The following is a 26,070-nucleotide window of genomic DNA, read 5'->3' as shown; positions in this document are numbered from 1 at the left end:
AGCTCTTCCGGGGGGACACCGAGGCGTTCCCAGGCCAGCCGGGAGACACAGTCCCTCCAGCGTGTCCTAGGTCTTCTCCGGGGCCTCCTCCCGGTGGGACATGCCCGGAACACTCCCCGGGAGGGCATCCAGGAGGCATCCGGAACAGATGCCCGAGCCACCTCAGCTGACCCCTCTCGATGTGGAGGAGCAGCGGCTCTACTCTGAGCTCCTCCCGAGTGACTGAGCTTCTCACCCTATCTCTAAGGGATCGCCCAGCCACCCTGTGGAGAAAGCTCATTTCGGCCCTCCTGTATCCGGATCTTGTCCTTTTCGGTCATGACCCACAGCTCATGACCATAGGTGAGAGTAGGAACGTAGATCGACCGGTAAATCGAGAGCTTCGCCTTTCAGCTCAGCTCCCTCTTCACCACGACAGGCCGGTACATCAACCACATTACTGCAGAAGCTGCACCGATCCGTCTGTCAATCTCCCGTTCCGTCCTTCCTCCACTCGTGAACAAGACCCCAAGATACTTGAACTCCTCCACTTGAGGCAGGAACTCTCCACCAACCTTTTCCGACTGAGAACCATGGCCTCTGACTCGGAGGTGCTGATTCTCATCCCAGCCGCTTCACACTCGGCTGCAAACCGTCCCAGTGCATGCTGGAGGTCCTGGTCTGATGGGGCCAACACGACAACATCATCCGCAAAAAGCAGAGACGAAATTGTGTGGTCCCCAAACCTGACACCCTCCGGCCCCTGGCTGTGCCTAGAAATTCTGTCCATAAAAATTATGAACAGAACCGGGGACAAAGGGCAGCCCTGCCGGAGTCCAACATGCACCGGGAACAAGTCTAACTTACTACCGGCAATGCGAACCAAGCTCCTGCTCCGGTCATACAGGGATCGGAGAGCCCTTAGCAAAGGGCCCCGAACCCCATACTCCCAGAGCACCCTCCACAGGACGCCGCGAGGGACTCGGTCGAATGCCTTCTCCAAATCCACAAAGCACATGTGGATTGGTTGGGCAAACTCCCATGAACCCTCCAGCACCCTGTAGAGGGTATAGAGCTGGTCCAGTGTTCCACGACCTGGACGAAAACCGCACTGTTCCTCCTGAATCCGAGGTTCTACTATCGGCCGGATTCTCCTCTCCAGTACCCTGGCATAGACTTTCCCGGGGAGGCTGAGAAGTGTGATCCTCCTGTAGTTGGAGCACACCCTCCGATCCCCCTTCTTGAAAAGAGGGACCATCACCCCGGTCTGCCAGTCCAGAGGTACTGTCCCCGACCACCACGCGATGAGGCAGAGGCGTGTCAGCCAAGACAGCCCCACAACATCCAGAGACTTGAGGTACTCAGGGCGGATCTCATCCACCCCCGGTGCCTTAACTACCTCTGTGACTTCAGCTTGGGTGATGGACGAGTCCACCTCCGAGCCCTCAGCCTCTGCTTCCTCAATGGAAGATGTGTTGGTGGGATTAAGGAGATCCTCGAAGTATTCCATCCACCAACCCGACGACATCCCCAGTCGAGGTCAACAGCTCCCCACCTCTACTGTAAACGGTGTTGGTAGGGCACTGCTTCACCCTCCTGAGGCGCCGGATGGTTTGTCAGATTCTCTTCGAGGCCAGCCGATAGTCCTTCTCCATAGCCTCACCGAACTCCTCCCAGGCCCGATTTTTGCCTCCACAACCACCCGGGCTGCAGTACGCTTGGCCTGCCGGTACCCGTCAGCTGCCTCAGGAGTCCCACAAGCCAACCAGGCCTGATAGGACTCCTTCAGCTTGACGGCATCCCTTAATTCTGGTGTCCACCACTGGGTTTGGGGATTGCCGCCTCGACAGGCACCGGAGACCTTATGGCCACAGCTCCGAGCGGCTGCGTCGACAATGGAGGTGGAGAACATGGTCCATTCAGACTCCCTCGGCATTCGGTCGAAGCTCCGCCGGAGGTGGGAGTCGAAGATCTCTCTGACAGGAGACTCTGCCAAACGTTCCCAACAGACCCTCACAGTACGTTTGGGTCTGCCGAGTCTGTCCAGCTTCCTCCCTCGCCATCGGATCCAACTCACCACCAGGTGGTGATCAGTTGACAGCTCCGCCCCTCTCTTCACCCGAGTGTCCAAGACATACGGCCAGAGGCCAGATGAAATTACCACAAAGTCAATCATCGACCTCCGGCCGAGGGCGTCCTGGTGCCATGTGCACTGATGGACACCCTTATGCTTGAACATGGTGTTCGTTATGGACAAGCTGTAACTAGCACAGAAGTCCAATAACTGAACACCGCTCGGGTTCAGATCAGGGGAGCTGTTCCTCCCAATCACGCCCCTCCAGGTAACACTGTCGTTGCCCACGTGGGCATTGAAGTCCCCCAGTAGAACGACAGAGTCCCCAGTTGGAGCACTTTCCAGCGCCCCTCCCAGAGACCCCAAGTAGGCCGGGTACTCTACACTGCCGTTTGGCCCGTAGGCGCACACGACAGTGAGAGACCTATCCCCGTCCCGAAGGCGCAGGGAAGCGACCCTCTCGTTCACCGGGGTGAACTCCAACACATGGCGGCTGAGATGGGGGGTTATAAGCAAACCCACACCAGCCCGCCGCCTCTCACCATGGGCAACTCCAGAGTGGTAAAGAGTCCATCCTCTCTCCAGGAGTGTGGTTCCAGAGCCCAAGCCGTGCGTGGAGGTGATCCCGACTATCTCTAGTCGGTACCTCTCAACCTCCCGCACAATCTCAGGCTCCTTCCCCGCCAGCGAGGTGACGTTTCATGTCCCTAAAGCCAGTTTCCGTGTCCAGGGATCGGGTCGTCTGGGCCCCCGCCTTCGGCTGCCGCTCGATCCGACTATTCACCGGCCCTCTACGGTTCCTCCTGCAGGTGGTGAGCCCACAGGAGGGTGGCCCCACGTCACTCCTTCGGGCTGAGCCCGGCCACCAGGCGCTCGCATGCGAGCCCCAACCCCGAGTCTGGCTCCAGGGTGGGGCCCCGGCTGTGCCATACCGTGCGATGTCTCGGTCCTTGTTATTATTCGCTTCATAATGGGCTTATGAACCGCTCTTAGTCTGACCCGTCACCTAGGACCTGTTTGCCTTGGGAGACCCTACCAGGGTCATATAGCACGGACAGCATAGCTCCTAGGGTCATTCGGGTACTCAAACCCCTCCACCACGATAAGGTGCCAGTTCAAGGAGGGGTCATCTTAACATGTCCGCCAAAATTTATGAGGAAACAAATACTGAGTGCGTCATTAATACTGCATTTTGTTTGACATGTTTTAAATCAAACAATCTTGAAATCAAACATCATCAGCTCAGTGTAAAACCAGCAGAAAACCAGCAAAGAGTGTGTGTGAGAACAGGCCAGAGTCACATTTAATTGAATGATTAACTCACACACACACACACACACACAGACACAGACACACACTCACACTCACACTCACACACACACACACACACACATGCACACACACTCACACATATTGACTGAAGAGCACAAACCTCCCGAACGGCTCGTCTGGATCTTCAGCGTGGAGTGAATGAGCAGCAGACCTAACTCGCTCATAAACACACCTCTCTCTCTCTCTCTCTCTCTGTGTGTGTGTGTGTGTGTGTGTGTGTGTGTGTGTTTACCTCTCAGGACGAAGTCCAACAAAAGCAGTAGTGTACTGGTCATGTTACGCATCCCGCTGTGATCTCAGGTGTTGTTTCAGTGATTCTCCAAACTCTCTTTCACCTCAATCATCAGATCATCTTCCCTTCATAATCCTCAATATCACCGACAGATGAACCAATAACGGCTCACTATTATACTTTACTGGCACTGCCGTAAATATGTTTTTTATTTAGTGTTTCTGTCTCGTTTTCCAGCACAAACATCTAAACATTCTTAAATCAATATACAGTTACTGGAGAAACAAAATGACTGAAGATATGAATTAAGTGAGTTTGTGTTTAAAACAAGAATAAATATCTGCCAGTGAGATATTCTATATAGATATCCAATATTCTATTAGTAACAATGGCAATTTTTGATATCAGGAATTAACATTTTAACTAGTGATAATTGAATTATTCATATCCTGAGAAAGATTAAAAGTCAAAACGGCTCGCCATACTGCACTCGTATAGGCTACTGTGAATGGGAGAAAATGCGACGCGCAATATGACGGAATAGAAGAGCCAATGGCTGACTGGTAAAGTCATGACATCACTGCAGCTGTCGTCTGATTGGTCTGTTTATCTACATGTGAGCGATGCGTTAATAACCCTTGTTCATCCTCATGGACACTTCTGTCTTTTTCAGTTGTTGTATTGATAATCTTGCCTGTGCTAATGCCGACTGCATGAGTGTTGGCACAGGTCTAAAGGTCATCAGGGCACAGGTGAAAGGTCATCTGATGTCACAGTCTAAAGGTCATCAGGGCACAGGTGAAAGGTCATCTGATGTCACAGTCTAAAGGTCAGCTGATGTCAGTCTACAGGTCATCAGGGCACAGGTGAAAGGTCATCTGACGTCACAGTCTACAGATCAGCTGATGTCACAGTGTAAAGGTCATCAGGGCACAGGTGAAAGGTCATCAGGGCACAGGTGAAAGGTCAGCTGATGTCCTGACATTACCTGAGGGTTTATTGCTGACGAGATCGACTGATATAGTTTTACAGTAAATCTCAGAGATAAAGAGCTCTATAGTCACAGTAAACGTTCACACATCAACACATCAGTAATTACACACACACACACACACACACACACACACACACTCCATATTACTATTGATGAATACATTTTATGAATGGCTTGTTATATTCCTCAATTGGATCATATATATAGGCTAATCATGTTTTATGTTGTTGGTCTGTCGGCACTAAAGCTTTAAAAACTAATAAATGCAGCTTTTTTCAGAACGAAACGAAACCACAAACGAAACCCCATCACATGACGATCACAGTGATGTCATCAGTGTGTGTATGAACGGTTACACAACTCGGCTCACAAATGCAAAACATGATTCGCGTGTTTACAGGCGTTCATAAACCCAATGTCTCAACATCTGCAAACCTTTCAATAACAAATAATGAATCTTTTATAACCAATCAGACGAGCCGTTTCATCAGCCAATAGCAGAGCGCGTTTACGACTGGAGTCGCGTGGTGTTTTCAGCAGAACGAGCGTTATCTAATCTTCAGATCGCTGTATCATCACCCGCTCTATAACACTCATACTTCAGTCCACAGGTTATCACTAATAAACCCACAGTCCACATGCTGAACACACACGTTCTCAGAGCGTTGTGCTAACGTTCCCATTGCTGAACACACACATTCTCAGAGAGTTGTGCTAACGTTCCCATTGCTGAACACACACATTCTCAGAGCGTTGTGCTAACGTTCCCATTGCTGAACACACACATTCTCAGAGCGTTGTGCTAACGTTCCCATTGCTGAACACACACATTCTCAGAGCGTTGTGCTAACGTTCCCATTGCTGAACACACATTCTCAGAGCGTTGTGCTAACGTTCCCATTGCTGAACACACACATTCTCAGAGCGTTGTGCTAACGTTCCCATTGCTGAACACACACATTCTCAGAGCGTTGTGCTAACGTTCCCATTGCTGAACACACACATTCTCAGAGCATTGTGCTAACGTTCCCATTGCTGAACACACACGTTCTCAGAGCGTTGTGCTAACGTTCCCATTGCTGAACACACACGTTCTCAGAGCGTTGTGCTAACGTTCCCATTGCTGAACACACACATTCTCAGAGCGTTGTGCTAACGTTCCCATTGCTGAACACACACATTCTCAGAGCGTTGTGCTAACGTTCCCATTGCTGAACACACACATTCTCAGAGCGTTGTGCTAACGTTCCCATTGCTGAACACACACATTCTCAGAGCATTGTGCTAACGTTCCCATTGCTGAACACACACGTTCTCAGAGCGTTGTGCTAACGTTCCCATTGCTGAACACACACATGTTCTAGGAGCGTTGTGCTAACGTTCCCATTGCTGAACATTGTGTGCTAACGTTCCCATTGCGTTCCCATTGTGTGTTACACAATCTCAGAGCGTTGTGCTAACGTTCCCATTGCTGAACACACACATGTTCTAGGAGCGTTGTGCTAACGTTCCCATTGCTGAACACACACGTTCTCAGAGCGTTGTGCTAACGTTCCCATTGATGAACACACACATTCTCAGAGCGTTGTGCTAACGTTCCCATTGCTGAACACACACATGTTCTAGGAGCGCTGAGCTAACGTTCCCATTGCTGAACACACACACGGCCTAGGAGCGCTGAGCTAACGTTCCCATTGCTGAACACACACATGGCCTAGGAGCGCTGAACATAAACACGTTCTCGGAGCGCTGAGCTAACGTTCCCATTGCTGAACACACACATGGCCTAGGAGCGCTGAACATAAACACGTTCTCGGAGCGCTGAGCTAACGTTCCCATTGCTGAACACACACGTGTTCTAGGAGCGCTGAACATAAACACGTTCTCGGAGCGTTGTGCTAACGTTCCCATTGCTGAACACACACGTGTTCTAGGAGCGCTGAACATAAACACGTTCTCGGAGCGCTGAGCTAACGTTCCCATTGCTGAACACACACACGGCCTAGGAGCGCTGAGCTAACGTTCCCATTGCTGAACACACACACGCAGGGTGCGATTTGTGAAAAAAACAGAGGGGGGGATGTTTTGAAACATTTTTATTCATAAAAATAAACCATGAGAACATGAACTTCATTCACTGCATTTGCTGCTCTGGACCCTTTTCATTGTTCCCAGCTAGCTAGCTAGAGTTTTCGTGCTGAAAAATTACATAAATATTTGTAGGCTACTTGGTGACATTCTGAAAAGCCGTACATGGATCAAAGCTAATGGACAGGATCAGATAAATCAGAGTTTAGATTCTCTGCCCGAGCCGAACTTGACCCGACCTGGGCCGGGCCCTTGATCCAGCACTTGTGTTACAAAATGCAACACGTCACGTTTCATGCTCAGCGTCTCCTCCACTCGCACGCATCACACCGGGCCCGGGATAATAAACTTTAAAAAAAATTATTTTGTTTAAAAAATATTCTATATTCTAAAACCTTGTTGAATTAGAGTTGTAGCCTACTAGGCCTACTCCTCCTAGGCCAACCAAAGTTCATCCAAAGTTCATTCTTGTTCATTTTCTGTGTTCATCATTGTTCACGTTTTTTTTTTTTTTTTTACGTTTTTTCATTTGCGATCCATTTCATTCTGAATAAACAAACAAGGCAGTTTACATGATTTGTCCTTGTTGCATTATTAATTAAGATAATAATTAATAAATGCACGCATAAATTATCCGTGAACTTGATAAATGTTGCAGATATGTTTTACTATGCACAAACAAATGCCTTTCAACTTGTGTGTAAAATTCAGAAGCAGTAAATGAATGTGCAGAAATTTGTACAGAGATTCTGTAGGCCTACTATGTGTTGTAGCCATTAAATAAGCTCATTTAGTTTCATATTTGTTAAAATATTATGTTTTTTTTTTTTCATCTATGTTGAGAGGATACGAATCTCAACTTCCCTGGCGCCACCCCTGGTTATAACGGCCCACGTATTAAAAAAAATTGTGTGTAAAACTTCTCTCTCTGGTCGGGTTTAAATCGGGCTCGGGCTCATGATTACAGTTAACGTGTCGGGCAGGGCCGACAAAGTCAATTCGCCTCATTCGGGCTTCGCGTCTACAGCGCCGCAGGACCTCTAGACGCGCGTAAACGCGTCTTTACATTGACTTAACATTGAAATCACTCGCGCCAGACACTCAAGAGTGAGTGAGTAATCAAAAAACCTTTGCGTTTAGTCTCAATTGAGTAAAACACCGTATGTGTAACTTCGGCCATTCTCAGTGGTGTGACTGGGACACTAACTCTGCTTGTCATCATAGAAACAGATAATCAGATTGTGATGTTTATTCCCGCTTCAGTAATATGCTGCATATGCGGCGTAAAAAAAGACCTGCAACCGTCTCGCAAGTGTTGATAGGCTATTACTCGTGAGGTGTAACCAATCATATAGCGCCGTGGGCGGGACATTGAGCAAGTCTGCAGAGTGGTGGTTACAGAGAGGCTGCGGAGCCAGTCAAAGTAGCGCATTTTAAAATAAAAAGGATTTTAATCAAACCACGGATCCGTGATAAGTTTTGTGATCCGCCTCGCCACTAGTGTAGTAGCACTGATCACTTTGAGGGGGGGATAAATTTATCCCCACCGGGGATAAAAATAATTAAGCAGAGGCAGGGATACATTGACCAGAAAGGGGGAAATCCCACGCATCCCCCCGGCAAATCGCACCCTGCACACACGGCCTAGGAGCGTTGTGCTAACGTTCCCATTGCTGAACACACATGTTCTCGGAGCGTTGTGCTAACGTTCCCATTGCTGAACACACATGTTCTCGGAGCGTTGTGCTAACGTTCCCATTGCTGAACACACACGTTCTAGGAGCGCTGAGCTAACGTTCCCATTGCTGAACACACACGTTCTAGGAGCGCTGAGCTAACGTTCCCATTGCTGAACACACACACGGTCTCGGAGCGCTGAGCTAACGTTCCCATTGCTGAACACACATGTTCTCGGAGCGTTGTGCTAACGTTCCCATTGCTGAACACACATGTTCTCAGAGCGTTGTGCTAACGTTCCCATTGCTGAACACACATGTTCTCAGAGCGTTGTGCTAACGTTCCCATTGCTGAACACACACATTCTCACAGCGTTGTGCTAACGTTCCCATTGCTGAACACACACATGTTCTAGGAGCGCTGAGCCAACGTTCCCATTGCTGAACACACACGGTCTGATAGCGTTGTGCTAACGTTCCCATTGGTGAACACACACGTTCTCGGAGCGCTGAGCTAACGTTCCCATTGCTGAACACACACGTTCTCGGAGCGCTGAGCTAACGTTCCCATTGCTGAACACACACGGTCTAATAGCGTTGTGCTAACGTTCCCATTGCTGAACACACACGTTCTCGGAGCGCTGAGCTAACGTTCCCATTGCTGAACACACACGGTCTGATAGCGTTGTGCTAACGTTCCCATTGGTGAACACACACGTTCTCGGAGCGCTGAGCTAACGTTCCCATTGCTGAACACACACGTTCTCGGAGCGCTGAGCTAACGTTCCCATTGCTGAACACACACGGTCTAATAGCGTTGTGCTAACGTTCCCATTGCTGAACACACATGTTCTCGGAGCGTTGTGCTAACGTTCCCATTGCTGAACACACACGTTCTAGGAGCGTTGTGCTAACGTTCCCATTGCTGAACACACACGTTCTAGGAGCGCTGAGCTAACGTTCCCATTGCTGAACACACACACGGTCTCGGAGCGCTGAGCTAACGTTCCCATTGCTGAACACACATGTTCTCGGAGCGTTGTGCTAACGTTCCCATTGCTGAACACACACATTCTCACAGCGTTGTGCTAACGTTCCCATTGCTGAACACACACATGTTCTAGGAGCGCTGAGCTAACGTTCCCATTGATGAACACACACACGGCCTCGGAGCGTTGAGCCAACGTTCCCATTGCTGAACACACACGGTCTGATAGCGTTGTGCTAACGTTCCCATTGGTGAACACACACGTTCTCGGAGCGCTGAGCTAACGTTCCCATTGCTGAACACACACGTTCTCGGAGCGCTGAGCTAACGTTCCCATTGCTGAACACACACGGTCTAATATCGTTGTGCTAACGTTCCCATTGCTGAACACACACATTCTCAGAGCGTTGTGCTAACGTTCCCATTGCTGAACACACACACACGGTCTAATATCGTTGTGCTAACGTTCCCATTGCTGAACACACATGTTCTCGGAGCGTTGTGCTAACGTTCCCATTGCTGAACACACACGTTCTAGGAGCGTTGTGCTAACGTTCCCATTGCTGAACACACACACGGTCTCGGAGCGCTGAGCTAACGTTCCCATTGCTGAACACACATGTTCTCGGAGCGTTGTGCTAACGTTCCCATTGCTGAACACACACGTTCTCGGAGCGCTGAGCTAACGTTCCCATTGCTGAACACACACGGTCTAATATCGTTGTGCTAACGTTCCCATTGCTGAACACACACATTCTCAGAGCGTTGTGCTAACGTTCCCATTGCTGAACACACACACACGGTCTAATATCGTTGTGCTAACGTTCCCATTGCTGAACACACATGTTCTCGGAGCGTTGTGCTAACGTTCCCATTGCTGAACACACACGTTCTAGGAGCGCTGAGCTAACGTTCCCATTGCTGAACACACACACGGTCTCGGAGCGCTGAGCTAACGTTCCCATTGCTGAACACACATGTTCTCGGAGCGTTGTGCTAACGTTCCCATTGCTGAACACACATGTTCTCAGAGCGTTGTGCTAACGTTCCCATTGCTGAACACACATGTTCTCAGAGCGTTGTGCTAACGTTCCCATTGCTGAACACACACATTCTCACAGCGTTGTGCTAACGTTCCCATTGCTGAACACACACATGTTCTAGGAGCGCTGAGCTAACGTTCCCATTGATGAACACACACACGGCCTCGGAGCGTTGAGCCAACGTTCCCATTGCTGAACACACACGGTCTGATAGCGTTGTGCTAACGTTCCCATTGGTGAACACACACGTTCTCGGAGCGCTGAGCTAACGTTCCCATTGCTGAACACACACGTTCTCGGAGCGCTGAGCTAACGTTCCCATTGCTGAACACACACGGTCTAATAGCGTTGTGCTAACGTTCCCATTGCTGAACACACACGTTCTCGGAGCGCTGAGCTAACGTTCCCATTGCTGAACACACACGGTCTAATATCGTTGTGCTAACGTTCCCATTGCTGAACACACACATTCTCAGAGCGTTGTGCTAACGTTCCCATTGCTGAACACACACACGGCCTCGGAGCGTTGAGCTAACGTTCCCATTGCTGAACACACACACACGGTCTAATATCGTTGTGCTAACGTTCCCATTGCTGAACACACACATTCTCAGAGCGTTGTGCTAACGTTCCCATTGCTGAACACACACATTCTCAGAGCGTTGTGCTAACGTTCCCATTGCTGAACACACACATTCTCAGAGCGTTGTGCTAACGTTCCCATTGCTGAACACACACATTCTCAGAGCGTTGTGCTAACGTTCCCATTGCTGAACACACACATTCTCAGAGCGTTGTGCTAACGTTCCCATTGCTGAACACACACACACGGTCTAATATCGTTGTGCTAACGTTCCCATTGCTGAACACACACGTTCTCGGAGCGCTGAGCTAACGTTCCCATTGCTGAACACACACACACGGTCTAATATCGTTGTGCTAACGTTGCCATTGCTGAACACACACATTCTCGGAGCGTTGTGCTAACGTTCCCATTGCTGAACACACACACACGGTCTAATATCGTTGTGCTAACGTTCCCATTGCTGAACACACACGTTCTCGGAGCGCTGAGCTAACGTTCCCATTGCTGAACACACACACGGCCTCGGAGCGTTGAGCTAACGTTCCCATTGATGAACACACACACGGCCTCGGAGCGTTGAGCTAACGTTCCCATTGCTAAACACACACACGGCCTCGGAGCGTTGAGCTAACATTCCCATTGCTGAACACACACGTTCTCGGAGCGCTGAGCTAACGTTCCCATTGCTGAACACACACACACGGTCTAATATCGTTGTGCTAACGTTGCCATTGCTGAACACACACATTCTCAGAGCGTTGTGCTAACGTTCCCATTGCTGAACACACACACACGGTCTAATATCGTTGTGCTAACGTTCCCATTGCTGAACACACACGTTCTCGGAGCGCTGAGCTAACGTTCCCATTGCTGAACACACACACGGCCTCGGAGCGTTGAGCTAACGTTCCCATTGATGAACACACACACGGCCTCGGAGCGTTGAGCTAACGTTCCCATTGCTAAACACACACACGGCCTCGGAGCGTTGTGCTAACGTTCCCATTGCTGAACACACACGTTCTCAGAGCGTTGAGCTAACGTTCCCATTGCTGAACACACACACGGCCTCGGAGCGTTGAGCTAACGTTCCCATTGATGAACACACACACGGCCTCGGAGCGTTGAGCTAACGTTCCCATTGCTAAACACACACACGGCCTCGGAGCGTTGAGCTAACATTCCCATTGCTGAACACACACACGGCCTCGGAGCGTTGAGCTAACGTTCCCATTGCTGAACACACACACGGTCAAATAGCGTTGAGCTAACGTTCCCATTGCTGAACACACACATGTTCTCCGAGCGTTGTGCTAACGTTCCCATTGCTGAACACACACGTTCTCGGAGCGCTGAGCTAACGTTCCCATTGCTGAACACACATGTTCTCGGAGCGTTGTGCTAACGTTCCCATTGCTGAACCCAGACGCTCTTGGAGCGCTGAGCTAACGTTCCCATTGCTGAACACAGATGCTCTTGGAGCGCTGAGCTAACTTTCCCATTGCTGAACACAGACGCTCTTGGAGCGCTGAGCTAACGTTCCCATTGCTGAACACAGACGCTCTTGGAGCGTTGTGCTAACGTTCCCATTGCTGAACACAGACGCTCTTGGAGCGTTGTGCTAACGTTCCTATTGCTGAACACAGACGCTCTTGGAGCGTTGTGCTAACGTTCCCATGGCTGAACACACACACGGCCTAGGAGCGTTGTGCTAACGTTCCCATTGCTGAACACACATGTTCTCGGAGCGTTGTGCTAACGTTCCCATTGCTGAACACACATGTTCTCGGAGCGTTGTGCTAACGTTCCCATTGCTGAACACACATGTGTTCTAGGAGCGCTGAACATAAACACGTTCTCGGAGCGTTGAGCTAGCGTTCCCATTGCTGAACACACACGTGTTCTAGGAGCGCTGAACATACACACGTTCTCGGAGCGTTGAGCTAGCGTTCCCATTGCTGAACACACACGTGTTCTAGGAGCGCTGAACATAAACACGTTCTCGGAGCGTTGAGCTAACGTTCCCATTGCTGAACACACACGTGTTCTAGGAGCGCTGAACATAAACACGTTCTCGTAGCGTTGAGCTAACGTTCCCATTGCTGAACACACACGTGTTCTAGGAGCGCTGAACATACACACGTTCTCGGAGCGTTGAGCTAACGTTCCCATTGCTGAACACACACGTGTTCTAGGAGCGCTGAACATACACACGTTCTCGGAGCGTTGAGCTAACGTTCCCATTGCTGAACACACACGTGTTCTAGGAGCGCTGAACATAAACACGTTCTCGGAGCGTTGAGCTAACGTTCCCATTGCTGAACACACACGTGTTCTAGGAGCGCTGAACACAAACACGTTCTCGGAGCGTTGAGCTAGCGTTCCCATTGCTGAACACACACGTGTTCTAGGAGCGCTGAACATACACACGTTCTCGGAGCGTTGAGCTAACGTTCCCATTGCTGAACACACACGTGTTCTAGGAGCGCTGAACACAAACACGTTCTCGGAGCGTTGAGCTAACGTTCCCATTGCTGAACACACACGTGTTCTAGGAGCGCTGAACATAAACACGTTCTCGTAGCGTTGAGCTAACGTTCCCATTGCTGAACACACACGTGTTCTAGGAGCGCTGAACATAAACACGTTCTCGGAGCGTTGAGCTAACGTTCCCATTGCTGAACACACACGTGTTCTAGGAGCGCTGAACATAAACACGTTCTCGGAGCGTTGAGCTAGCGTTCCCATTGCTGAACACACACGTGTTCTAGGAGCGCTGAACATAAACACGTTCTCGGAGCGTTGAGCTAGCGTTCCCATTGCTGAACACACACATGTTCTCCGAGCGTTGTGATAACGTTCCCATTGCTGAACACACACGTGTTCTAGGAGTGCTGAACATAAACACGTTCTCGGAGCGTTGAGCTAGCGTTCCCATTGCTGAACACACACGTGTTCTAGGAGCGCTGAACATAAACACGTTCTCGTAGCGTTGAGCTAACGTTCCCATTGCTGAACACACACGTGTTCTAGGAGCGCTGAACATACACACGTTCTCGGAGCGTTGAGCTAACGTTCCCATTGCTGAACACACACGTGTTCTAGGAGCGCTGAACATAAACACGTTCTCGTAGCGTTGAGCTAACGTTCCCATTGCTGAACACACACACGGTCTAGGAGCGTCGTGCTAACGTTCCCATTGCTGAACACACACGTGTTCTAGGAGCGCTGAACATACACACGTTCTCGGAGCGCTGAGCTAACGTTCCCATTGCTGAACACACACGTGTTCTAGGAGCGCTGAACATAAACACGTTCTCGGAGCGTTGAGCTAACGTTCCCATTGCTGAACACACACGTGTTCTAGGAGCGCTGAACATAAACACGTTCTCGTAGCGTTGAGCTAACGTTCCCATTGCTGAACACACACACGTTCTCGGAGCGCTGAACATACACACGTTCTCGGAGCGTTGAGCTAACGTTCCCATTGCTGAACACACACGTGTTCTAGGAGCGCTGAACATAAACACGTTCTCGGAGCGTTGAGCTAACGTTCCCATTGCTGAACACACACACGGTCTAGGAGCGTCGTGCTAACGTTCCCATTGCTGAACACACACGTTCCAGGAGCGCTGAACATAAACACGTTCTCGGAGCGTTGTGCTAACGTTGCCATTGCTGAACACACACACGGCCTAGGAGCGTTGTGCTAACGTTGCCATTGCTGAACACACACGTGTTCTAGGAGCGCTGAACATAAACACGTTCTCGGAGCGTTGAGCTAACGTTCCCATTGCTGAACACACACGTGTTCTAGGAGCGCTGAACATAAACACGTTCTCGGAGCGTTGAGCTAACGTTCCCATTGCTGAACACACACGTTCTAGGAGCGCTGAACATAAACACGTTCTCGGAGCGTTGTGCTAACGTTGCCATTGCTGAACACACACACGGCCTAGGAGCGTTGTGCTAACGTTCCCATTGCTGAACACACACGTGTTCTAGGAGCGCTGAACATAAACACGTTCTCGGAGCGTTGAGCTAACGTTCCCATTGCTGAACACACACACGGTCTAGGAGCGTCGTGCTAACGTTCCCATTGCTGAACACACACGTGTTCTAGTAGCGCTGAACATAAACACGTTCTCGGAGCGTTGAGCTAACGTTCCCATTGCTGAACACACACGTGTTCTAGGAGCGCTGAACATAAACACGTTCTCGGAGCGTTGAGCTAACGTTCCCATTGCTGAACACACACGTGTTCTAGGAGCGCTGAACATAAACACGTTCTCGTAGCGTTGAGCTAACGTTCCCATTGCTGAACACACACGTGTTCTAGGAGCGCTGAACATACACACGTTCTCGGAGCGTTGAGCTAACGTTCCCATTGCTGAACACACACGTGTTCTAGGAGCGCTGAACATAAACACGTTCTCGGAGCGTTGAGCTAGCGTTCCCATTGCTGAACACACACGTGTTCTAGGAGCGTTGTGCTAACGTTCCCATTGCTGAACACACACACGTTCTCGGAGCGCTGAACATACACACGTTCTCGGAGCGTTGAGCTAACGTTCCCATTGCTGAACACACACACGGTCTAGGAGCGTCGTGCTAACGTTCCCATTGCTGAACACACACGTGTTCTAGGAGCGTTGTGCTAACGTTCCCATTGCTGAACACACACACGTTCTCGGAGCGCTGAACATACACACGTTCTCGGAGCGTTGAGCTAACGTTCCCATTGCTGAACACACACGTGTTCTAGGAGCGCTGAACATACACACGTTCTCGGAGCGTTGAGCTAACGTTCCCATTGCTGAACACACACGTGTTCTAGGAGCGCTGAACATAAACACGTTCTCGGGGCGTTGAGCTAACGTTCCCATTGCTGAACACACACGTGTTCTAGGAGCGCTGAACACAAACACGTTCTCGGAGCATTGAGCTAACGTTCCCATTGCTGAACACACACGTGTTCTAGGAGCGCTGAACATAAACACGTTCTCGGAGCATTGAGCTAACGTTCCCATTGCTGAACACACACGTGTTCTAGGAGCGCTGAACATAAACACGTTCTCGGGGCGTTGAGCTAACGTTCCCATTGCTGAACACACACGTGTTCTAGGAGCGCTGAACATACACACGTTCTCGGAGCGTTGTGCTAACGTTCCCATTGCTGAACACACACGTGTTCTAGGAGCGCTGAACATAAACACGTTCTCGGAGCGTTGAGCTAACGTTCCCATTGCTGAACACACACGTGTTCTAGGAGCGCTGAACATACACACGTTCTCGGAGCGTTGAGCTAACGTTCCCATTGCTGAACACACACACGTTCTAGGAGCGCTGAACATACACACGTTCTCGGAGCGTTGAGCTAACGTTCCCATTGCTGAACACACACGTGTTCTAGGAGCGCTGAACATACACACGTTCTCCGAGCGTTGAGCTAACGTTCCCATTGCTGAACACACACACGTTCTAGGAGCGCTGAACATAAACACGTTCTCGGAGCGTTGAGCTAACGTTCCCATTGCTGAACACACACGTGTTCTAGGAGCGCTGAACATACACACGTTCTCCGAGCGTTGAGCTAACGTTCCCATTGCTGAACACACACACGTTCTAGGAGCGCTGAACATACACACGTTCTCGGAGCGTTGAGCTAACGTTCCCATTGCTGAACACACACGTGTTCTAGGAGCGCTGAACATACACACGTTCTCCGAGCGTTGAGCTAACGTTCCCATTGCTGAACACACACGTGTTCTAGGAGCGCTGAACATAAACACGTTCTCGGAGCGTTGAGCTAACGTTCCCATTGCTGAACACACACGTGTTCTAGGAGCGCTGAACATACACACGTTCTCCGAGCGTTGAGCTAACGTTCCCATTGCTGAACACACACACGTTCTAGGAGCGCTGAACATACACACGTTCTCGGAGCGTTGAGCTAACGTTCCCATTGCTGAACACACACACGTTCTAGGAGCGCTGAACATACACACGTTCTCGGAGCGTTGTGCTAGCGTTCCCATTGCTGAACACACACGTGTTCTAGGAGCGCTGAACATACACACGTTCTCGGAGCGTTGAGCTAACGTTCCCATTGCTGAACACACACACGTTCTCGGAGCGCTGAACATACACACGTTCTCGGAGCGTTGAGCTAACGTTCCCATTGCTGAACACACACGTGTTCTAGGAGCGCTGAACATAAACACGTTCTCGGAGCGTTGAGCTAGCGTTCCCATTGCTGAACACACACGTGTTCTAGGAGCGCTGAACATACACACGTTCTCGGAGCGTTGAGCTAACGTTCCCATTGCTGAACACACACGTTCTAGGAGCGCTGAACATACACACGTTCTCGGAGCGTTGAGCTAACGTTCCCATTGCTGAACACACACGTGTTCTAGGAGCGCTGAACATAAACACGTTCTCGGAGCGTTGAGCTAGCGTTCCCATTGCTGAACACACACGTGTTCTAGGAGCGCTGAACATACACACGTTCTCGGAGCGTTGTGCTAACGTTCCCATTGCTGAACACACACACGTTCTCGGAGCGCTGAACATACACACGTTCTCGGAGCGTTGAGCTAACGTTCCCATTGCTGAACACACACACGGTCTAGGAGCGTTGAGCTAACGTTCCCATTGCTTAACACACACACGTGTTCTAGGAGCGCTGAACATAAACACGTTCTCGGAGCGTTGAGCTAACGTTCCCATTGCTGAACACGCACGTGTTCTAGGAGCGCTGAACATACACACGTTCTCGGAGCGTTGTGCTAGCGTTCCCATTGCTGAACACACACGTGTTCTAGGAGCGCTGAACATACACACGTTCTCGGAGCGTTGAGCTAACGTTCCCATTGCTGAACACACACACGTTCTCGGAGCGCTGAACATACACACGTTCTCGGAGCGTTGAGCTAACGTTCCCATTGCTGAACACACACGTGTTCTAGGAGCGCTGAACATAAACACGTTCTCGGAGCGTTGAGCTAGCGTTCCCATTGCTGAACACACACGTGTTCTAGGAGCGCTGAACATACACACGTTCTCGGAGCGTTGAGCTAACGTTCCCATTGCTGAACACACACGTTCTAGGAGCGCTGAACATACACACGTTCTCGGAGCGTTGAGCTAACGTTCCCATTGCTGAACACACACGTGTTCTAGGAGCGCTGAACATAAACACGTTCTCGGAGCGTTGAGCTAGCGTTCCCATTGCTGAACACACACGTGTTCTAGGAGCGCTGAACATACACACGTTCTCGGAGCGTTGTGCTAACGTTCCCATTGCTGAACACACACACGTTCTCGGAGCGCTGAACATACACACGTTCTCGGAGCGTTGAGCTAACGTTCCCATTGCTGAACACACACACGGTCTAGGAGCGTTGAGCTAACGTTCCCATTGCTTAACACACACACGTGTTCTAGGAGCGCTGAACATAAACACGTTCTCGGAGCGTTGAGCTAACGTTCCCATTGCTGAACACGCACGTGTTCTAGGAGCGCTGAACATACACACGTTCTCGGAGCGTTGTGCTAACGTTCCCATTGCTGAACACACACACGTTCTCGGAGCGCTGAACATACACACGTTCTCGGAGCGTTGAGCTAACGTTCCCATTGCTGAACACACACACGGTCTAGGAGCGTTGAGCTAACGTTCCCATTGCTGAACACACACACGTTCTCGGAGCGTTGAGCTAACGTTCCCATTGCTTAACACACACGTTCTAGGAGCGCTGAACATAAACACGTTCTCGGAGCGTTGTGCTAACGTTGCCATTGCTGAACACACACGTGTTCTAGGAGCGCTGAACATAAACACGTTCTCGGAGCGTTGTGCTAACGTTCGCATTGCTGAACACACACATGTTCTAGGAGCGCTGAACATAAACACGTTCTCGGAGCGTTGAGCTAGCGTTCCCATTGCTGAACACACACGGTCTAGGAGCGCTGAACATACACACGTTCTCGGAGCGTTGAGCTAACGTTCCCATTGCTGAACACACACGTGTTCTAGGAGCGCTGAACATAAACACGTTCTCGGAGCGTTGAGCTAGCGTTCCCATTGCTGAACACACACGTGTTCTAGGAGCGTTGTGCTAACGTTCCCATTGCTGAACACACACACGTTCTCGGAGCGCTGAACATACACACGTTCTCGGAGCGTTGAGCTAACGTTCCCATTGCTGAACACACACGTGTTCTAGGAGCGCTGAACATAAACACGTTCTCGGAGCGTTGAGCTAGCGTTCCCATCGCTGAACACACACGTCTTCTAGGAGCGTTGAGCTAACGTTCCCATTGCTGAACACACACGTGTTCTAGGAGCGCTGAACATAAACACGTTCTCGGAGCGTTGAGCTAACGTTCCCATTGCTGAACACACACACGGTCTAGGAGCGTCGTGCTAACGTTCCCATTGCTGAACACACACGTGTTCTAGGAGCGCTGAACATAAACACGTTCTCGGAGCGTTGTGCTAGCGTTCCCATTGCTGAACACACACGTGTTCTAGGAGCGCTGAACATAAACACGTTCTTGGAGCGTTGAGCTAACGTTCCCATTGCTGAACACACACATGTTCTAGGAGCGCTGAACATAAACACGTTCTCGGAGCGTTGAGCTAGCGTTCCCATTGCTGAACACACACGGTCTAGGAGCGCTGAACATAAACACGTTCTCCGAGCGTTGAGCTAGCGTTCCCATTGCTGAACACACACGTGTTCTAGGAGCGCTGAACATAAACACGTTCTCGGAGCGCTGAGCTAACGTTCCCATTGCTGAACACACACGTGTTCTAGGAGCGCTGAACATAAACACGTTCTCGGAGCGTTGTGCTAGCGTTCCCATTGCTGAACACACACGTGTTCTAGGAGCGCTGAACATAAACACGTTCTTGGAGCGTTGAGCTAACGTTCCCATTGCTGAACACACACATGTTCTAGGAGCGCTGAACATAAACACGTTCTCGGAGCGTTGAGCTAGCGTTCCCATTGCTGAACACACACGGTCTAGGAGCGCTGAACATACACACGTTCTCCGAGCGTTGAGCTAGCGTTCCCATTGCTGAACACACACGTGTTCTAGGAGCGCTGAACATAAACACGTTCTCGGAGCGCTGAGCTAACGTTCCCATTGCTGAACACACACGTGTTCTAGGAGCGCTGAACATAAACACGTTCTCGGAGCGTTGTGCTAGCGTTCCCATTGCTGAACACACACGTGTTCTAGGAGCGCTGAACATAAACACGTTCTCGGAGCGTTGAGCTAGCGTTCCCATTGCTGAACACACACGGTCTAGGAGCGCTGAACATAAACACGTTCTCGGAGCGTTGTGCTAACGTTGCCATTGCTGAACATACACACGGTCTAGGAGCGCTGAACATAAACACGTTCTCGGAGCGTTGTGCTAGCGTTCCCATTGCTGAACACACACGTGTTCTAGGAGCGCTGAACATAAACACGTTCTCGGAGCGTTGAGCTAGCGTTCCCATTGCTGAACACACACGGTCTAGGAGCGCTGAACATAAACACGTTCTCGGAGCGTTGTGCTAGCGTTCCCATTGCTGAACACACACGGTCTAGGAGCGCTGAACATAAACACGTTCTCGGAGCGCTGAGCTAACGTTCCCATTGCTGAACACACACGTGTTCTAGGAGCGCTGAACATAAACACGTTCTCGGAGCGTTGTGCTAGCGTTCCCATTGCTGAACACACACGTGTTCTAGGAGCGCTGAACATAAACACGTTCTCGGAGAGTTGAGCTAACGTTGCCATTGCTGAACACACACGTGTTCTAGGAGCGCTGAACATAAACACGTTCTCGGAGCGTTGTGCTAGCGTTCCCATTGCTGAACACACACGTGTTCTAGGAGCGCTGAACATAAACACGTTCTCGGAGAGTTGAGCTAACGTTGCCATTGCTGAACACACACGTGTTCTAGGAGCGCTGAACATAAACACGTTCTCGGAGCGTTGAGCTAGCGTTCCCATTGCTGAACACACACGTGTTCTAGGAGCGCTGAACATAAACACGTTCTCGGAGCGTTGAGCTAACGTTCCCATTGCTGAACACACACGTGTTCTAGGAGCGCTGAACATAAACACGTTCTCGTAGCGTTGAGCTAACGTTCCCATTGCTGAACACACACGTGTTCTAGGAGCGCTGAACATAAACACGTTCTCGGAGCGTTGAGCTAACGTTCCCATTGCTGAACACACACGTGTTCTAGGAGCGCTGAACATAAACACGTTCTCGGAGCGTTGAGCTAACGTTCCCATTGCTGAACACACACGGTCTAGGAGCGCTGAACATAAACACGTTCTCGGAGCGTTGAGCTAACGTTCCCATTGCTGAACACACACGTGTTCTAGGAGCGCTGAACATACACACGTTCTCGGAGCGTTGAGCTAACGTTCCCATTGCTGAACACACACGTGTTCTAGGAGCGCTGAACATAAACACGTTCTCGGAGCGTTGTGCTAACGTTCCCATTGCTGAACACACACGTGTTCTAGGAGCGCTGAACATAAACACGTTCTCGTAGCGTTGAGCTAACGTTCCCATTGCTGAACACACACGTGTTCTAGGAGCGCTGAACATAAACACGTTCTCGTAGCGTTGAGCTAACGTTCCCATTGCTGAACACACACGTGTTCTAGGAGCGCTGAACATAAACATGTTCTCGGAGCGTTGAGCTAACGTTCCCATTGCTGAACACACACGTGTTCTAGGAGCGCTGAACATAAACACGTTCTCGTAGCGTTGAGCTAACGTTCCCATTGCTGAACACACACGTGTTCTAGGAGCGCTGAACATAAACATGTTCTCGGAGCGTTGAGCTAACGTTCCCATTGCTGAACACACACGTGTTCTAGGAGCGCTGAACATAAACACGTTCTCGGAGCGTTGAGCTAACGTTCCCATTGCTGAACACACACGTGTTCTAGGAGCGCTGAACATAAACACGTTCTCGGAGCGTTGAGCTAACGTTCCCATTGCTGAACACACACGTGTTCTAGGAGCGCTGAACACAAACACGTTCTCGGAGCGTTGAGCTAACGTTCCCATTGCTGAACACACACGTGTTCTAGGAGCGCTGAACATAAACACGTTCTCGGAGCGTTGAGCTAACGTTCCCATTGCTGAACACACACGGTCTAGGAGCGCTGAACATAAACACGTTCTCGGAGCGTTGAGCTAACGTTCCCATTGCTGAACACACACGTGTTCTAGGAGCGCTGAACACAAACACGTTCTCGGAGCGTTGAGCTAACGTTCCCATTGCTGAACACACACGTGTTCTAGGAGCGCTGAACATAAATATGTTCTCGGAGCGTTGAGCTAACGTTCCCATTGCTGAACACACATGTGTTCTAGGAGCGCTGAACATAAACACGTTCTCGGAGCGTTGAGCTAACGTTCCCATTGCTGAACACACACGTGTTCTAGGAGCGCTGAACATAAACACGTTCTCGGAGCGTTGAGCTAACGTTCCCATTGCTGAACACACACGTGTTCTAGGAGCGCTGAACATAAACACGTTCTCGTAGCGTTGAGCTAACGTTCCCATTGCTGAACACACACGTGTTCTAGGAGCGCTGAACATAAACATGTTCTCGGAGCGTTGAGCTAACGTTCCCATTGCTGAACACACACACGGTCTAGGAGCGTTGTGCTAACGTTCCCATTGCTGAACACACACGTGTTCTAGGAGCGCTGAACATAAACATGTTCTCGGAGCGTTGAGCTAACGTTCCCATTGCTGAACACACACGGTCTAGGAGCGCTGAACATAAACACGTTCTCGGAGCGTTGAGCTAACGTTCCCATTGCTGAACACACACGTGTTCTAGGAGCGCTGAACATAAACATGTTCTCGGAGCGTTGAGCTAACGTTCCCATTGCTGAACACACACGGTCTAGGAGCGCTGAACATAAACACGTTCTCGGAGCGTTGAGCTAACGTTCCCATTGCTGAACACACACGTGTTCTAGGAGCGCTGAACATAAACACGTTCTCGGAGCGTTGAGCTAACGTTCCCATTGCTGAACACACACGTGTTCTAGGAGCGCTGAACATAAACACGTTCTCGGAGCGTTGAGCTAACGTTCCCATTGCTGAACACACACGTGTTCTAGGAGCGCTGAACATAAACACGTTCTCGGAGCGTTGAGCTAACGTTCCCATTGCTGAACACACACGTGTTCTAGGAGCGCTGAACATAAACACGTTCTCGTAGCGTTGAGCTAACGTTCCCATTGCTGAACACACACGTGTTCTAGGAGCGCTGAACATAAACATGTTCTCGGAGCGTTGAGCTAACGTTCCCATTGCTGAACACACACACGGTCTAGGAGCGTTGTGCTAACGTTCCCATTGCTGAACACACACGTGTTCTAGGAGCGCTGAACATAAACATGTTCTCGGAGCGTTGAGCTAACGTTCCCATTGCTGAACACACACGTGTTCTAGGAGCGCTGAACATAAACATGTTCTCGGAGCGCTGAGCTAACGTTCCCATTGCTGAACACACACGTGTTCTAGGAGCGTTGTGCTAACGTTCCCATTGCTGAACACACACGTGTTCTAGGAGCGCTGAACATAAACACGTTCTCGTAGCGTTGAGCTAACGTTCCCATTGCTGAACACACACGTGTTCTAGGAGCGCTGAACATAAACATGTTCTCGGAGCGTTGAGCTAACGTTCCCATTGCTGAACACACACGTGTTCTAGGAGCGCTGAACATAAACATGTTCTCGGAGCGTTGAGCTAACGTTCCCATTGCTGAACACACACGTGTTCTAGGAGCGCTGAACATAAACACGTTCTCGGAGCGTTGTGCTAACGTTCCCATTGCTGAACACACACGTGTTCTAGGAGCGCTGAACATAAACATGTTCTCGGAGCGTTGAGCTAACGTTCCCATTGCTGAACACACACGTGTTCTAGGAGCGCTGAACATAAACATGTTCTCGGAGCGCTGAGCTAACGTTCCCATTGCTGAACACACACGTGTTCTAGGAGCGTTGTGCTAACGTTCCCATTGCTGAACACACACGTGTTCTAGGAGCGCTGAACATAAACACGTTCTCGGAGCATTGAGCTAACGTTCCCATTGCTGAACACACACGTGTTCTAGGAGCGCTGAACATAAACATGTTCTCGGAGCGTTGAGCTAACGTTCCCATTGCTGAACACACACGTGTTCTAGGAGCGCTGAACATAAACACGTTCTCGGAGCGTTGTGCTAACGTTCCCATTGCTGAACACACACGTGTTCTAGGAGCGCTGAACATAAACACGTTCTCGGAGCGTTGAGCTAACGTTCCCATTGCTGAACACACACATGTTCTAGGAGCGCTGAACATACACACGTTCTCGGAGCGTTGAGCTAACGTTCCCATTGCTGAACACACACGTGTTCTAGGAGCGCTGAACATAAACACGTTCTCGGAGCGTTGAGCTAACGTTCCCATTGCTGAACACACACGTGTTCTAGGAGCGCTGAACATAAACACGTTCTCGGAGCGTTGAGCTAGCGTTCCCATTGCTGAACACACACGTGTTCTAGGAGCGCTGAACATACACACGTTCTCGGAGCGCTGAGCTAACGTTCCCATTGCTGAACACACACGTGTTCTAGGAGCGCTGAACATAAACACGTTCTCGGAGCGTTGTGCTAACGTTCCCATTGCTGAACACACACATTCTCAGAGCGTTGTGCTAACGTTCCCATTGCTGAACACACACGTGTTCTAGGAGCGCTGAACATACACACGTTCTCGGAGCGCTGTGCTAACGTTCCCATTGCTGAACACACACGTGTTCTAGGAGCGCTGAACATAAACACGTTCTCGGAGCGTTGAGCTAACGTTCCCATTGCTGAACACACACATGTTCTAGGAGCGCTGAACATACACACGTTCTCGGAGCGTTGAGCTAACGTTCCCATTGCTGAACACACACGTGTTCTAGGAGCGCTGAACATAAACACGTTCTCGGAGCGTTGAGCTAACGTTCCCATTGCTGAACACACACGTGTTCTAGGAGCGCTGAACATAAACACGTTCTCGGAGCGTTGAGCTAGCGTTCCCATTGCTGAACACACACGTGTTCTAGGAGCGCTGAACATACACACGTTCTCGGAGCGCTGAGCTAACGTTCCCATTGCTGAACACACACGTGTTCTAGGAGCGCTGAACATAAACACGTTCTCGGAGCGTTGTGCTAACGTTCCCATTGCTGAACACACACATTCTCAGAGCGTTGTGCTAACGTTCCCATTGCTGAACACACACGTGTTCTAGGAGCGCTGAACATACACACGTTCTCGGAGCGCTGAGCTAACGTTCCCATTGCTGAACACACACGTGTTCTAGGAGCGCTGAACATAAACACGTTCTCGGAGCGTTGAGCTAGCGTTCCCATTGCTGAACACACACGTGTTCTAGGAGCGCTGAACATACACACGTTCTCGGAGCGCTGAGCTAACGTTCCCATTGCTGAACACACACGTGTTCTAGGAGCGCTGAACATAAACACGTTCTCGGAGCGTTGAGCTAACGTTCCCATTGCTGAACACACACGTGTTCTAGGAGCGCTGAACATAAACACGTTCTCGGAGCGTTGAGCTAGCGTTCCCATTGCTGAACACACACGTGTTCTAGGAGCGCTGAACATACACACGTTCTCGGAGCGTTGTGCTAACGTTCCCATTGCTGAACACACACGTGTTCTAGGAGCGCTGAACATAAACACGTTCTCGGAGCGTTGAGCTAACGTTCCCATTGCTGAACACACACGTGTTCTAGGAGCGCTGAACATAAACACGTTCTCGGAGCGTTGAGCTAACGTTCCCATTGCTGAACACACACGGTCTAGGAGCGCTGAACATAAACACGTTCTCGGAGCGTTGAGCTAACGTTCCCATTGCTGAACACACACACGTTCTCGGAGCGTTGAGCTAACGTTCCCATTGCTGAACACACACGTGTTCTAGGAGCGCTGAACATAAACATGTTCTCGGAGCGTTGAGCTAACGTTCCCAT

The 26,070-nt window shown here is 50.3% G+C and overlaps 1 protein-coding gene across 4 annotated transcripts in view; it reads right to left on the bottom strand.

Moving 5' to 3' along the window:
- Positions 1 to 26,070, bottom strand: part of slc2a9l2 (solute carrier family 2 member 9, like 2) — a 73,301-nt gene that overhangs the window by 42,602 nt on the left and 4,629 nt on the right. The window contains exon 1 of one of the 4 annotated variants that reach the window (XM_079893330.1): positions 3,618 to 3,749. The exons of 2 other annotated variants lie outside the window; for them this stretch is intronic. The gene's annotated coding sequence lies outside the window, so the exon portion shown is untranslated. Of the gene's footprint in view, positions 1 to 3,485; positions 3,578 to 3,617; positions 3,750 to 26,070 lie in introns of those variants that run through there. One more of the 4 variants, XM_079893332.1, reaches the window with a different exon arrangement.

The sequence above is a fragment of the Squalius cephalus genome, assembly GCF_949319135.1.
Source record: "Squalius cephalus genome assembly, chromosome: 14".
Taxonomy (NCBI): domain Eukaryota; kingdom Metazoa; phylum Chordata; class Actinopteri; order Cypriniformes; family Leuciscidae; genus Squalius; species Squalius cephalus.
The sequence above is the reverse complement of the archived record's forward strand: the minus strand, read 5'-3'. Positions and strand labels throughout refer to the sequence as shown.